Source organism: Bombus pyrosoma, linkage group LG3 (genome assembly GCF_014825855.1).
Source record: "Bombus pyrosoma isolate SC7728 linkage group LG3, ASM1482585v1, whole genome shotgun sequence".
Taxonomy (NCBI): domain Eukaryota; kingdom Metazoa; phylum Arthropoda; class Insecta; order Hymenoptera; family Apidae; genus Bombus; species Bombus pyrosoma.
The window spans coordinates 12,844,696-12,860,481 of record NC_057772.1 but is presented as its reverse complement, the minus strand read 5'-3'; the positions used below and the strand labels follow the sequence as shown (position 1 = coordinate 12,860,481).

Below are 15,786 nucleotides of genomic sequence, written 5' to 3'. Positions count from 1 at the left end.
TATCGCTTTTGATCGACCAGAATGTGACACATTATCTAAATAAAAATCTCTTGATAAGAATTTATGGAAGCATCTGACAAGTTTGAACCTTTGTGCCTTCTCCACATATTCTACAAACGTTCTTTACTGTTTCCATGATCGTAGAGTGTTAGTCTCTTTGGTCTTTGTAAACCAGTATGAGTCGAATAAGCAGTTACTAACAGGCATTTTGTATTTAAGTATTTATTTTGAAAGGGAAATTCTAAGCTTTAAAGTCTCAACCAAATATCATTAACAAAATTACAGCTATATATATATAGCGAGGGACGTTATATATACGTATATATAATGTACATGTACAGTACAAGATGTACGTATGTATATATGTATAATACATCTATAGTATGCTAAAAAATGAATTTATGTAAAATAATAATTTATTCTGTAACTCTAATTAAAAGTAGCTGTAAATTCTACATCATATTTCGATAAAATTTTAACAGAAATCATTTTAATTTCTGGTAATAATAATGATATGTTATATATTCATAAGTGGACTACTGATTTTTATGCATTTATAGGAAATTTGAAGGTGCAAAATTTCACATAATGTACATGATATGAAAAAATATGTAAAATATCGAGAGTATATTACTCTTCGTAATACTTAGTAGGAAAAACAATTTTCTACCGAGCCCGTACTTTTTAAATTATATTCTAAAAAATATAAATTTACAATATAAATACTTGCACTCGAGTCATAAGAATTAATATAAATGTTTGTACCATTTTCATGAGATGAACTCTTTTAACATGTAGCTACAATATAATTTTAACTTACAACAGTTAATTCGAATCCAATAGAATAAATAAATTAATTTAATAAAACAATACAACTGTTGTTAAGGTGGACCAGTAAGAATAAAGGAGAGAATGGCAATAATTCAAATTATATAATAATTAATTATCCATCAAATATAACAATTACATGGTTCAAAAAATATACACTTTGCTATAAAAACGAGTAAGCATGATATGTAATATTATAATATAATATTACAAGCATAATATTTAATATGACCAAATATTAAAATATTTAAATTTAACACATTTAAAAACAGAATCATCTTTTTCACTATCAAAGTTACCCTACTAAAAGTATCACCAAATAGATTATAAAAATCGGGCACGGAATAAATCCTTGCCAGCTTTGCGAAATGGATTTAGTTCGTTTCGCGAAACTTCGCAGTTTCATGGGAAGCACGCGCTCAGCTTATGAGCTGAAAGTATCATTGAATACCGCCGCTTTATGCGAGGGCGGAGCGAGATGTGCTATCTTCGATGCAATAATAGCTGGCAGGGGATACGAGGAGGGAAAAATCGCGGGACTTTTTGCAATAGGGTAGCCAGGACTCGCGAAGTTCGGACAAGCGGTGCTCCGGGCGATCGTTCGCTGGCCATCATATTCCTACACTTATGCATGCAAATAGGGGTTAATAATGCAACACAGCCGCGAATAATAGCACGATAATAATTACGCGAAAGCTAGGCCAGCTGTTTGGCCGGTTAAGAAAATGTTGCCATAATTGCAACAACCTTATTACGGAAGTCGACGGTGAGACATGTGCGATCGATTCACTAGTTTGTTTCCACGAAAATGTTGTTTAAGCCCTTCAACATGGATCACTGTTTACGTCACACATTAGTATCGATGGAATATCTAAAGCACTAAAACATGTTCCACATATGAATATATTCTGGTTTTTTAAAAAAATTGTGGACAAAGTATAGGATACCGTAACACGATAATTGTATATACTATACGATAATAATGTCATGTGGTAATAAAATAATGTAGTAGGTAATTCACCGTGGGAAAGACTATTTTGCTCTGGTGTAATAAATATGTATGCTGTCGCTCTGGATAAAAAAATTTAATAAAATAATTTCACTCTTTGCAACTATTACAACTACGCGTAATAGAATACTGTGGTGCGATTAAATTGATTTCCGAAAGATTTTTAACAGATAGTAATAAAATTGGTGTTTGTAATTGTTAAACTTTAATTATTAGTTAGTGTGTTATTTGACAACTTCATCTTTACATTCTGTAATTTCTGACTTAGATATTAGATCACTAAGAATCTTTTAAACTGATAGAAAAACTTTGGAAGTTGATACAAGCAATGATATTTAAATATTAAATATATGTAGAGAGAGATTATCTATGTAATATATAATATAATATATAATATATAATATAATATATAATATATTATAATATTATGATATAATAATATATTATATTATATAATAATATGTAATATATAGATATAGAGAGATACCTATGTAATATATAGTAAAGTATATTATCGCTATGGTTTTAGGAGGTTGCTTCAGGTTTATATTAAGTTGTCCGGAAAGTGTCTTTCTTTTACAGACACGTCTTTTACAACAACCTAATCTGTCGAACGTTGTAATCTTTATCATGATAAAACAAAATGGATCATACGTAATTCGATAAAATAATATAAAACGAATTTCCTTATAAAACGAAAGAAACTTTTCGGACGACCTAATAGATTGCTGACTTCATAGGAAACGGAGCAAGAAGTGCTGCTTCTAATTATTCGCTTATCGTTAATTTGTATACTTTTGTTTGTAGAATTCACATACTCTTACTACAAATCGATTCAATGGTTCGTATGCTTCTCGAGCAGTAGTATACGTATTTACATTGCCAAAATTATGTGAATAAATTACATGGGTTAAAATAAAACGCATCAGTTAAAAAGTACTCGGTTTTCACATATAACACATTCGCACGAAATATGTACCGTACTGTGACCGATGTAGGCACAAATTACCATATAAATCCGTTAATTGTAGAAGGTATTGAATTTTCTAACTGAAGACTATACGAGAAAATTACGATAAGTTTACTTTGTTGATTTTCCCACTATTATGTCATTTGTTAAAGAAAGAATTTTGCAGTGGTTGAAAAAAGAATAACCCAAAATAAATTCATGCTTTATTTAATTATTATGTTTGTTAATTTAATATTCTGCATAACTCCTCAATGTTATTAACATTCTTCAATTGTTGAACAGGATGATAGAACGTATATTTCATACTTTTATTGGATTTAAAAATTGTTGTTCTATAAAATACATGAAATGTGAGTTTATCATATTCTTCACATGTGGCCTTCGACTGCACAAGGTGTTTGCTTCAACGCATATTTTTGCTCGAAGGAAACGATTACAGACTCTGTTGCACGCACATAAACGTTTACAGCTTACACCGATGGAATTTTTATTGATGCTTACATATAGGAATGTGATTATAGGCCAAAAGAATGGATTTTAACGTATATATGTAGGCGTTTATAGGGTCAAAAAGTTTAGAAAGAAACAGCTTATCGATCAATTTTGGACAATTTTGTAGCTCGTTCGATAGGATCGTATGAAAGCCCCGGAACTTGTGATCATGACGTGTTATAAGTCCTTCCGTGTTACCTTAAGCTAACTTGGTATAAAGGGAAGATTGAAAACGATATAAAGGAATAGCTTGTACTTTGATATTGTACAAGATGTTTCATGGAAGTTCGCATAAATTTTGCTATCGTGTTCCAGAGTTAAAAATATATAAGAATGTGATATAAGCAGAGGCTCGTGAAAGCATCGTTAAAAAATTGTAACAAAAATATAGGACGGGAGAAGCATGATAGCAAGGTTACTCTTTGTATAATTCAAGGCAAAAGTAGGTAAGTGATGTTTGCGTTACACGTTAACAAAAGATAGAATTATCGAGTTAATATTTCACTGGCCGAATAATTTTAACGATTTAATTTTAAGCTTAACTTCATATTATACATCGTATATATATATATCAATACAAGATATTCACATTCGTTTATTTATTTTATGCGTTGCAAATCTATTGTCGTTCATATTTTTATTGTGATTTTCTAATGGAATATTTATTTATCTGAGTTTATATGACATATAAATCGTGTTTAATTTATTTTTTTCAAATCTGAAGGTATCATAGTCTTTATGAATACATTACTATGTTCATTATTAAGAGAAAAAGTCATCTTGATGAAAGATTTAATGCTAGTAATATTGACTTTTTTCTGCAAATACCGATTCATGGATAACTATATGAATAATTCATGATACTGAAATTTAAAGATAATTAACTAATAATCATTATAAACATAATTAACTAATAATAACTAATGGTCATCGTAAAGCCAGTGTATAATGAATATGTTGAACGAGGCACCTATAACATATGATAATAATCCATAAAAACTAAAGTATATTAGCAAAATTAGTAAAAAAAGTATATTAGCAATTAACCTTAAATCGACTCATGAACAATTAAGTATAATTTACTGTTATAATCTTGTGCCTGTTATGGTACTAAACAATTTACAGTAAATGCAAATGAAAATAAAATTTCGTCAGCTAATGGACACTACAATCTCCAAGTATTATTTTCAAGTATTCTTCGTTTGTTTCTCTTTTACCTAATATATACAATAAATTATCGCTTAATCGCATAAGAGCATGCCATCATCCGACAACAAACTTCAAAAACTCGCAACAACATCGGAACCATATTTTCTCAAAGAATCCCACTGAACTTTTCAACTGCATAAAGCCAGTTTCTTTTCTCCCATTCCCTCAGTCCTCTCTCTTTCTCTTTCTCTCTCTCTCTCTCTCTCACTTGAACGCTTTATCAGCCGGCGTTGTTTAACGACTCCGCTAGAGCAGTAAATAACAGCGAGCAGTTAATTAACCGTGAAACGTTCTAAAGTTGCAGGTTGCCAAGCAACAAGTCACAATTCGCGGGTATTCGGGTTCAAACGTCTGGGAAAGCAGAAACTGTACGTACGGTATTCGCCGTATCTCGTCCCTGGCAGCGCACCGTTTGATATTCCCTTGTTCGTTCGCTCGTCGAGAAGCGCGAGGAAAGAATTATCCGCGAAAGAGATAGGGTAGAGAAGGAGGAGCGACCGTTCTATTTGCGTTAGCTATTCTCAGATCATCACTTTTGAAGCGCACGCTCCCACAGAAGGCATCGCGTGCCATTCATTAACCAACCCACCACACCGCAAATACTACCAGGGTTCCGTCTGTGTGCATCCTCTCTCCGTTTATCGTCGACTAATCACGACTTTCCACTTTTTTCGTTCTTTTTCTTCTTCTCCTTTCTTGATCCTATCGTGTCTCAACGACCCTTGGACAAACCTATCTTGCGTATCCGATCTATCAAACGAACCAACCTTCCCCTAAATTTTCCGTAAGATTCTCGCGGAATTTTCAGATAAGAGTACGAGAAACTTTCTGCCAGGTTCCTATCCAACTGAAAAGATAAACGTTATTTATCTTTGCTCCGTCATTCCCAATACGGAATCCAGTCGTTCGGAATCTACCGCGTTTAAATATAATTAATATAAATATAGAATCCAAAAGATGGAACGACCCAGTACGATAAACCGATTTATGAAATAATTTGCGCATTACGTGCAATCGCGTTACTTTCGGATTACGTGCCAGTCGCTTGTTCGAAGGTTTAAGTTCGACGATGAAGATTGAAGAATAAAAATTGCACGAGCGTTTGATTCGGAGAAAACTGTGCTTTTGAAATTTATTGCCGAATGTGAATGACGCGTGTCTCGCACAGAATTCGTGAATAGTGGTTTGTCGTAGAGTTTCCAGACCTCGTACGCTTCCTTCCATTACGTCCTCAACGCGTTATGTCTCTGAAAGAAGTACATTGGATCTGTGTGATGTGGAGGTGACTGACACGGACGACCCCACAGAATATTCCTCTCACACTGAATGTGCAAGCGTTTCGATAGGCGATCGATGATCAATAGCTTGATCGTTCGGAAAGTCCGTCTTTTTATTCTTGTTGTATATACCAAGTGTCTGTTTCGTTTTGGAACGCGGGCAATAGTTCAAGGAAGTAAAACATTAAGCTAACGATTTTTGTATCGTTTTCCAATAAAAGTTTGTACGGAAAAACCTGCAATCTATATTTTCAAATTCCTTCGCCTTGCTAACATCTTGATAACAATTCGCTTATATTCTCCTCCTTCCTTACTCCTTTCTCTGTTTTGCGTGTCTCGCTGATTCGTATCTTGCGGTATGCCTATGGTAATCATAAGTCCTTATTCAACACTCAGTTTGTTGTCCCTTTCGTTCTTTCGCTCGATTTTTCTTAGGTTCGTTCCACCTTCCCCTTCTCTGTCTCTTTCTTTTATTTTTTTATCTTTCTCCTTCTCGGTATGTTTCTTTTCCTTTTTCGCTCGATCTTCTCGTGTTCCGTTTCGTGAGCGAAGAAAGCTCCTGGCGACATTTTGATCGATCGCTCTTGCGGTCGGATTCGTTCCCTCGCACGCTACACGCGTGCAAATTAATATCGAATCGGCGGATGATCGATTACACTTTTCGCGCAAATCGAACAAGAAATTTTATTAACCTCGCGCGCCTCATTAGTGTTCATGGTTCTCTCGTTGGCAGGATACGATTATATATACACACGTCATTTGTTTATCCGTTATGTACTTTGTATTGATGTTCAAATAATATCGAATAACTTTACCTAAAAACGGTATGCGACACGGCATTGCACAAACATTATCTTTTTCAGTAACGAATGCATCGATACTTTTAATTCTTCATTGTACTTAAATTAAATATTAAATATATACTCTCTGAATGTAGACGTATTATTGCTTTTAGAGTGCATATTATAAATATTAAAATACTTATATGCAAGTTATAATATGCAATATATAATATTGTATATAATATATAATTTATAAAATAATATACATCTATATAAAATATGTTTTTATATGTGTGAAGTATTTTGCAAAGAATATTAGATATGTGTATATGTTAGATATGTTAGTCATAATTAATCGAAAACCTTCGTCCTATAGTTTGATATCGTAAAATATGATGGGAATAAATTTAAATATTTTGTATTCAAGTTCGTAATATTTTTTCGATTCGTAATATTGAAATTGAAATGTCTTAATAAATTTGCATTTTATTTCAATATATCTTTTTCTTCGATATTTCTAGTTATATATGTATATATATGGATTCATTAGGTATTTTTCGATATCACTTCATAATTATTATGAATCGTTTAATAGGAATGGGTAATAATATTTGGATAAAACAATGGTTAAAATAATGATCGAAGTACGTAATGAATTTTATGCAATTGATGATTATCCTAACATTAAACATATGAGTTCTTTACAATCTAAGGTTCCAGAAAAGAAATAATAGCTCTTAAAGATTTTAACAATTTTTCAGTAATTTTTCAAAATTATTTCGTTTTTTGGTAAATGTGTTGAAAGTATCTATTTACGAACAGCTTAGTTTTTATCTTATAAGCAATTAACATAAAAGCTTAAAGACTAATTGACTTTACTTATACTTTTCTATACTTTTTTTTATATCTTTTTTTTTTTGTCTTATTATTGGAAGCTTCGATTAAACAAAGGGACGGAATTCTTCTCAACTTTGAGAAATTCGTCCCTGTGAAACTGGAATAAAATATATGAAAGACGAAGATTTCTGTTAGTGAAGGGAACTTAAATCTTCACAACCTCGCCGACAGTTCATTTTAATCCAGGTCATTTTTCTAAGACAAATACAACCAGGTGTAATATAATTTGCGTATGAAGGAACAGCTTGATAATAATTTTGAACGTCAACGTCGTGGATGTATTTGAGAAGAAGAAAAAACGAACAAGGAAAAACGGAAACGTGTTGAAAAATTATAAAGATTCAGTAGGATACGTATCAACGATGAAAAATTTTCTGCAAGTATTGCGATGCAGCTGTGCTTCTTGGCGCTTCTCAATGCCAGCCATTCACGTGCACATACTCACAAACCTTTCCTGTCCTGTATTTCTTTACTGTTCTGTCTTATACCTACATTTCGTTCGTTTCTTTCAGCTCGTATTTCACTTCACGCTTTCTTTTTTTTGCTTTGGAAGTAATTTTCCCATATACTTCTCCGTTGTTATTTTCTCTCTGCCACTAGTCTTTGTCTACGATTCCGCTTTTTAATTTACTTTCTTATTAATCATGTTTTACCTTTCGTCTCCTCTTGTTCAGCGTGTACAGTCTATACTCTATACAAATGCTTTCACTGGTATACATTTCCGTACTCCTTTTTTACCCGTCATCCGTCTCGTCTGAAAGCATGCTAATCAAATGTAAGGAGATCTAATTTAATTTCGAAATTTAATTACGCACAGTCGTCGGTACGCGTTTCATTTTACGCTTTATGTCGTTCAAATATTGCTCGCTAACGTCGTTCGAATAATGAACAGTATAAGATTATATGTACGTAGAAAATGTCGGATTTTATGAATACATATGCCGCCGGTTTGCTAGACGAGTAATAAAATTAAGAAAATAAATTTGCTAGGAAATCAGTTTAAAATAGAAGATCTGAGGAAAAGAATGACCAGTTTTTCAACGATGTAGCTATTTAAAAAATTATTTTTTTAACTTTAAGGCATTGGTAATCAAAGCTGCGTTAAAGCAGTATTTTATTTCCAACTTTTACGTTAGATATGTTCATTCATACCGGGTAAAACAGATGAAAAATTACATTAATGGACAGAATTATTACCCGATATCGGTTCGCTCAGGATCTTAAAAGACTTGGTTGAATCTCGTTGGATAAAAGGTAACCACTGGGCAAATGCCGTTCGTTTTTCCCGTTATTCAGCCACACGTCGTCCTCGATGATTCTACTCGCTAATTAAGTCAATCTCCGCATATTTGAAGGATCCTCAGGAATTCCGTGGCAGCGTAAAACGAGATCCGCACACGTCCCTCAGACTGTCATGTCCGCTGTCTGTGAAGGTTTCGGGTTCGGTAAAGCATTCGTTCTACTCTTTGTCTCCGTACTTTCCTATTATTTTCCTTTTCCCTTCTCGTGTCAATTCCAGTTCAACGATCGTCGCTCACGAACGAATCCACGAACCTTCCATCCATTGCACCACCGTGCTCGAGCCGTTTTTTCTCGGCCCTTTCTCAATTTCTCTGGCGGTCCTCGATTCGATTCCCTGCCATTCGACCACCGAGGCGTCGGAGCTTCGGCCTCCGAAACGATTTCTCGCATTCTTCTGCTTGTTAACGATCATAATTCGCCGTTGATGCAATTTCGACCGTCCAGAATCGAGGACGTACGAGAAGAGAAGCGGTTCGACAAAAACTGGTTCGCTGCGATCGAAAGCTATCGAGAGTCCAGTCTCCACCTTGCTCTTTCGGTATATGTGTTAGGTTTTCCTTCGTACGGTTTCCAATGGGACAGGGATTTTTGCATACAGAGTCTTCTTTCTTAGTTTCAACGGTCAACTTATTTTTTACGTCTCGTCAAGAAATTCATCCTTCCGAGTTCTTGTCAATCGGCGCACACGTGTAAACTTCACCGAGCTCGACCGATCATACAGATCAACCAATGGTAGAAATAACATTTAGCTGGATCAACGCGTCTCTGCCTTGTCGCGCTATCTTTGTCACGTAATAAGATCTCGGTAGACGAGTTTATGGCAGGAAATTCATACGCAGCATTTGGAGCGACGAACGTTCGTTAGACAGCTTGTGAATGTATGAATTGTGGTTTTGATACGTGTCAAACGCTTTTGTTCCTCTTTATTTGGTTTTGGTTGATAAGGGATGTGACGTCGCTAAACCGCGGATATCTAGGGAAGTTTACATTTTTACGAATAAGGGAGAATCAGAACCTAAGCATGAATTTGTTTCACCAACAATATATTAGAACGAATACCATACGTTGCGCTCTAAGGCACATTTCATTTTTGTATTTTGTTTCAATTTTTATCAAGTAAACCAATATCAGTAAGGTAATTGTATTTCTGCGATACTTGTCATTTTTCGTCGTTCACGCAGCTTATACGCTGTTATATGCTCGTCCATCTTTTTCAGTTTCAGTTCGAACCTATAATAAGTAAATCAGCAGCTTCACCTATACACCAGATTTTTGAAAATTTTTCCTGGTTTCATTCGACCCTGTACCTGTCCTTAATGGAGTCGTTTGTCTCAGAACCTTACGCAGCTTGAACTATAGAATAGTCTACACTCTACAATCAACGCTCTATTCCGCCTAAGGAAAGAAACCTAGTTTTAGTCCGAACTATACTTTGTAATAAGAGGAAAGTCAGTATATTTTATTCTCAACCTTCGAAAACTCTAGAATCAGCCAAACATACTAAACTTCGAAGTTATGTAATAAATAACGTAAAAATTTAATTTTATATCTAAAATGTGATTTTAATTATTCGTTGCAATGTGACGCTGTCGAATGGATTCTGTAACAGCGTGAATAACGTATCATTTGATTATGCTTTTTTGCAGCTTATAGATTATAATAGTAATTCTGTAATAGAGTAACTTTATGTTACTTTTAGGAGAATTAAAAGTAAGACTGCATTTCAGATGTTCACAAGTTGAAATAAATTTTAATTAGCTGCATTATAAGTCACGATACGCGTCGTTTATAAAGCGAAGTAATAAAAATTTTAATCGAAAGGAAAGGAAAGAATGAACGTTAATGTAAAATGATATTTGTAATACAATATTTAAAAGAAAATAAATAGTAGTCAATAGTTTCATCATTATTTCTCTTTACATTTCTCTTTATAACAATATATATATATATATTTTTAAATACGTTTATATTTCTTTTATTTTATACAATTTGACTACAGAATTTCATGCAAGTTATTTAACAAAAGATACTTAAATTTTAGGATTGTCAAAAGAATTTCGGTACTTATTTTTATATATTTAATTTTACTGACTTTGATATTAAAGCTATTTATTTTATGTTGTATCTAAGGTGTAATTTATGTACTGTACAGAATAAGATTTCGTAACAACAATGTAACATATTTTATAAATAACTTTTGTTTAATATTTCTGTATTTTGCAATATACATATGTATAAGTATAATTTGTCTTAATTCATAAGGCACTTGATATAAGTATAAATTAATATCATAAGGATTTATATTTTTTGCCTGCATTTGGCATATAAAATATGTCGAATTTATCGGCCATTAAAATCATGTCGACGATCACGAGATTAATGTTTTTTACGTGGTCTCTCGAGAGTCGAGTTGTAAGACATGTTCAAACTGATATGAATCTAATTGACGTGGAAAAAGAAAAATGGATGGCTTTCACGTAAAAGTTATAAGAGACGGTATACGATAATTTAATATTCATAAAAATATAAGTACGTTAAATTACGTTAAATAAAACTTTTACCTTGAAAAACTGAATATGTATATCTTTTTCTCCGACATTAAATAATTTTTATTAATATATATATATATAAACGGTTGTTAGTTAAAATTACTGATATTATTATCTTCTTTTCTATCTTTTGGATTAATTTAATTTTAAATATATATTTATTTAATCGTGAAATTTGTTTCATTTATTAATAGTTAATAAACTATCAATTAAGGATTACAAAGGTCCTTCTATCTTCATAATTGTGACAACATTATACTTTAAAGTTAATTTGTTTGAGAACTCTATTATTTACAATTTCTATAGATTACAAAAATGCGAAACTGATCTTAGCAGCGATATATTTAACATTTTTAATAATCGATAATTTTTGAAGAGGAGAAGAATATAACTTTTGCTATACTTTTCATTAAATTAATATTTTTTATTCATGTCATAGCAACGTAATATAGTACGATAAAAAAGAATATTTTAAATTATAGTCATGATAAATAAATTGAAATTTAATATCCCTGTAGTAAACTTGTGTTTTCTAATGGTAAAAGTGTGACGTATTCATATTGAAGTCTCTCATCTTTTAATCTATTAATTTATATTTTAATTAGAATCTATTACCTTTTAATTAAAAATTTTTATAATTATAAAATTAAAGGTTTACAAAGACAAATTAATTTCATACAAATAGGACGATTGTAATTCTTCTAAACATAATTTGTTCCGAGTACAAATGGAACGCCTCGCATTAAAATATAAGAGATCCAAAAATAAAGGAATTATTGTATCTGAAAAATTAAACGATCAATTTTATCGTCACGTTAATTCACCCGTTTGGATAATAGATTAAAAATCTAACTTAAATTCACATATCTGCGACTTGCATTCGATGTATTGAAAACTGGACGTACCATGCAAGTTTGTACAAATGCACACACGGCGATCGATTTGTCGAGGAAGTTAGAATAGCACATGCTTTACGTCGGATTAATATTTCACTGGCGTCAGTGGCGAGGCTCAGACACGTTATTTGAGCCACTTTGAAAACCCTGGATCTCCATCTTCGTGTATAATTCAAAAGCCCTTCATTGGTTGCGAATCACAGATCCGAGCACCTCTGTGCTGGAATATTCGTGAATTAAAGCCAATGAAATTACCTTTAGATGTCGATATGACATTGTGTGTCTCTCTGTTAATTGATAATCTCATAAATGTTGCGATCGATTCCATACCTTTCAGATACGCAAAGCTACTGAAGAATTCGTTCCCTTAATGGTGTAATTTAATCAGGTATGTTTCAAATTTAATATACTTTAACGATCTGTGATATGTTTGTCTCAATCGAATAATTATTGGACACTGTGTTTTCAAATGAATTACATCTCTAAGCAATGCATGCAAGTGATAGACGTTTTTAATATACGAACGTATAGAGTTTATTTAATTTTCACGAAATTGTTTTAATAAATAATATCGAACAATGTTTATCAGGAAGATACATTAAAATTACGTGAAATGGTTCAGATTAAATAGTTAGAATAAAAGATCAAGATCTACATTAAGGTTTAAAAACATACAAATTTATATACCTTGTATAAGTATTCTTACTTAACGTAATTACAAAGTCCAACTTATTGTACAGTAAATTTATTTATCTTCGAAATTAGCATTTACATTCGATAAGTGTACAGATACATATCTATAGTATTTAATAGACAAATGAATTATCTGAAGGCTTACCGAAAGATGCTTGAAATAAAGATTTCATATATGTATCAGATAAAATTCAAAGAACAGATCTTTAAGGTCGTATATTTCTAGAAAGTTGAAGATAGTTTGTCAAATATTACCGCATTATTAATTTCTTTTCTGAGATAGTTGAATAATTTAAAATATATCCGTGTTTTATTATGAAATTAAATATATCTTGTTAATGGAAATATTTATGAAATTACATTTCAATACCTATGTATTTATTTTCTCCATATTTAAAAGGTATTAAACATATTACCGTAGTAGTATTAAAAATTTTATAATACATGTCTCTTCCATGTTAATAATAAACAAGGTATTTATATACTCCATTTATAAGAAACCTATATTTTTAATGTAGATATTACACATAAATCTTTATATTGTCATATTTTTTTGTAATCAAAACTTTAATTGTAAAATTTCATTGAAAAACAAATATTTGACGAATCATGTTTTGCATACGAATTGAAGCACGAGATTGCTACCATTTTGATAACTTCATAAATAGCGGTTTCAATGATGTGTTTGGATGGGTTTTTAATTTCGTTTTTTTCTACGTACATGCGTATTGTATAATTCTTTCACATTTTATAAATTATCCCTCGATATAACAGTATTAATTACCGAAACTGCAAAATTCTTTTAATATATCCAGTATACAGGCATGACTAATTTCTTTTTCTATTGAATAATTCAAAAATATCCATCAGTTTCGAAACAGAACTGAAAATAAGCAGAAATTTCAGAGAGAAGTTAATCCACGATGTTACGGGAAATTCGATAAAATCGTTTATACATTACGATCGTACGATGCAAATACATGTATCGACATAATTCACACGCCGTACTTTCTATTATTGTGCATACTGACAAATATCGAAATAAATATCGCAACACACCATTTCAACGTAAATGAATCGGTTCGTACTTTGCTCTATTAATTACCAGAATGCTAACTAAAGTACTAAAACTGTCTTACTTAAAATCATTTACGCAAAATTATAGTTATCCAATCCTCTACATTTTCCATGCTTTTATCGGCTCAATTTTACGTCCATTTAACTTTCTATTACAATTACAGATCGTTCGTCTCTGAAGTTTTATTTCATTATTACGATTTAATAGAAAATTTCAGATCTTCCCGTATTTAAGTATCAATGTTTAATTATGGAAACTTTAACAAACAAAGATACGTACATTACATCAAAAATATTTTATTTTTAATACGCTTTAAATACTCTTGTTCAGATATATGTATCACAAAATTATATAATTGCGGATAAATCAAACTGAAATGATTTTACTTTTTATAATCACCACAGCTACGAGTAGCGATATATTAAAGCTAAAATGATTTTTGAAAATCAATATGCGATAACTGGACTGGCATTTTTGATTATCCAATTTTATAGAAGTATTCTATTACTTGACAAATTCCTACCTACAGACAAAGAATCTTTAATTATTAAATTATTGTATACACGTACGTATAAGTTAGAAATAAAAAAAATCTTCTAACATGATAAAAGACTTCCTGTGTTAATAAAAGACCCAACTTTTAATAGATAATTTACATCATTATAAAATAATAGTAAATGTTGCTTCCAATTATTAATTCATTATTAATTTATACATTTTGGCAAAATTCTTTCAAATGAACACAAATCGATCAAAGTATCTGGATGCTTATGCAGTTCGTAGTTATTAAATAAAATAGTTATATTAGATTAACTGCACAATGATTTAGTAAATAAACAATATAGATACTAAATGTCTGCGATAGTTGGAAAAATACGAAGGTTTGCAATTAGGAGTTAAGAATATACGCATACAAAAACAAAAACGTTAATAAAATAGATATGTATATATGAAACTCAGATTGATTATTTAATTAGCATTCGACGTATGCCTTCCATCTGTCATTCCACACGATAGATAACAACGGATGCTGATAGAATTCGTAAATGATATTAAAATTCCTCGGTTGAATTCAAACGGTGGTTTCCTTCAGATATAGATACATATAATATGCAAATTGCAAGTTACTTTGAAGAGTTTGATAAAACTCTCTTTAAAATATGTTGTTTATTGTGAAGTTCGAGGTACTTTACCGTGTACTTAATTCCGTGGTAGTTTTATCTTCTTATTTGCACGAACAACTCGTATTAAACTTGTTCCCTCCTTAAGGGAATGCGAAGCGAATAATTGGTTTATCGAAATACAGAGTGTCGTTGGTATTTAACTTCGTTTCAATTTTGCCCTCGTCTTTGTACGCTACCGCTGATATAATCTTTCCTTCCTAACGATATTTCGTAACAATGGTTGCGATTACTCTTACTCTTTTGTTAAACTTTCTACAAGAATTTATATTTTATAAGTAGGTATAAAATGTATATTCTCTTTTTTATTTTGATAATCGGATAATTAAATTTTTTCTATGATCTATGAATGGAAGTTATTTTGATATAACTGCAATAACAAAAAGGAATTGATTAATAGAACAGTTTATCTAACAACATAAGTATCAGAACAGGTGCAATGTATCTTTTGTTAGTTTATAAGCTTTTAAATTTTTTATTGATTAAACATCGAAAGTATCTTTACTTATCTTTTAATAACTGATAGATTCTATCAATTAGGAGCTTCCATGTAAATAATAAATTTTTACTCAAAAAGCATTTTATTTAGAACATATTACCACAACAAAATAGAATAATATTTT

The 15,786-nt window shown here is 31.4% G+C and overlaps 1 protein-coding gene and 1 long non-coding RNA gene across 2 annotated transcripts in view; both read right to left on the bottom strand.

The window, feature by feature from the left end:
- LOC122565889 (division abnormally delayed protein) overlaps window positions 1-15,786 on the bottom strand; it is a 248,669-nt gene that overhangs the window by 22,808 nt on the left and 210,075 nt on the right. The window lies entirely within an intron of this gene.
- On the bottom strand, window positions 11,560-15,295 carry LOC122565899. Its single transcript, XR_006316310.1, has 3 exons — window positions 15,176-15,295; window positions 12,221-12,431; window positions 11,560-12,097 (listed from the first exon to the last, which is right to left on the bottom strand). It is a non-coding gene; the product is annotated as an uncharacterized LOC122565899 (long non-coding RNA).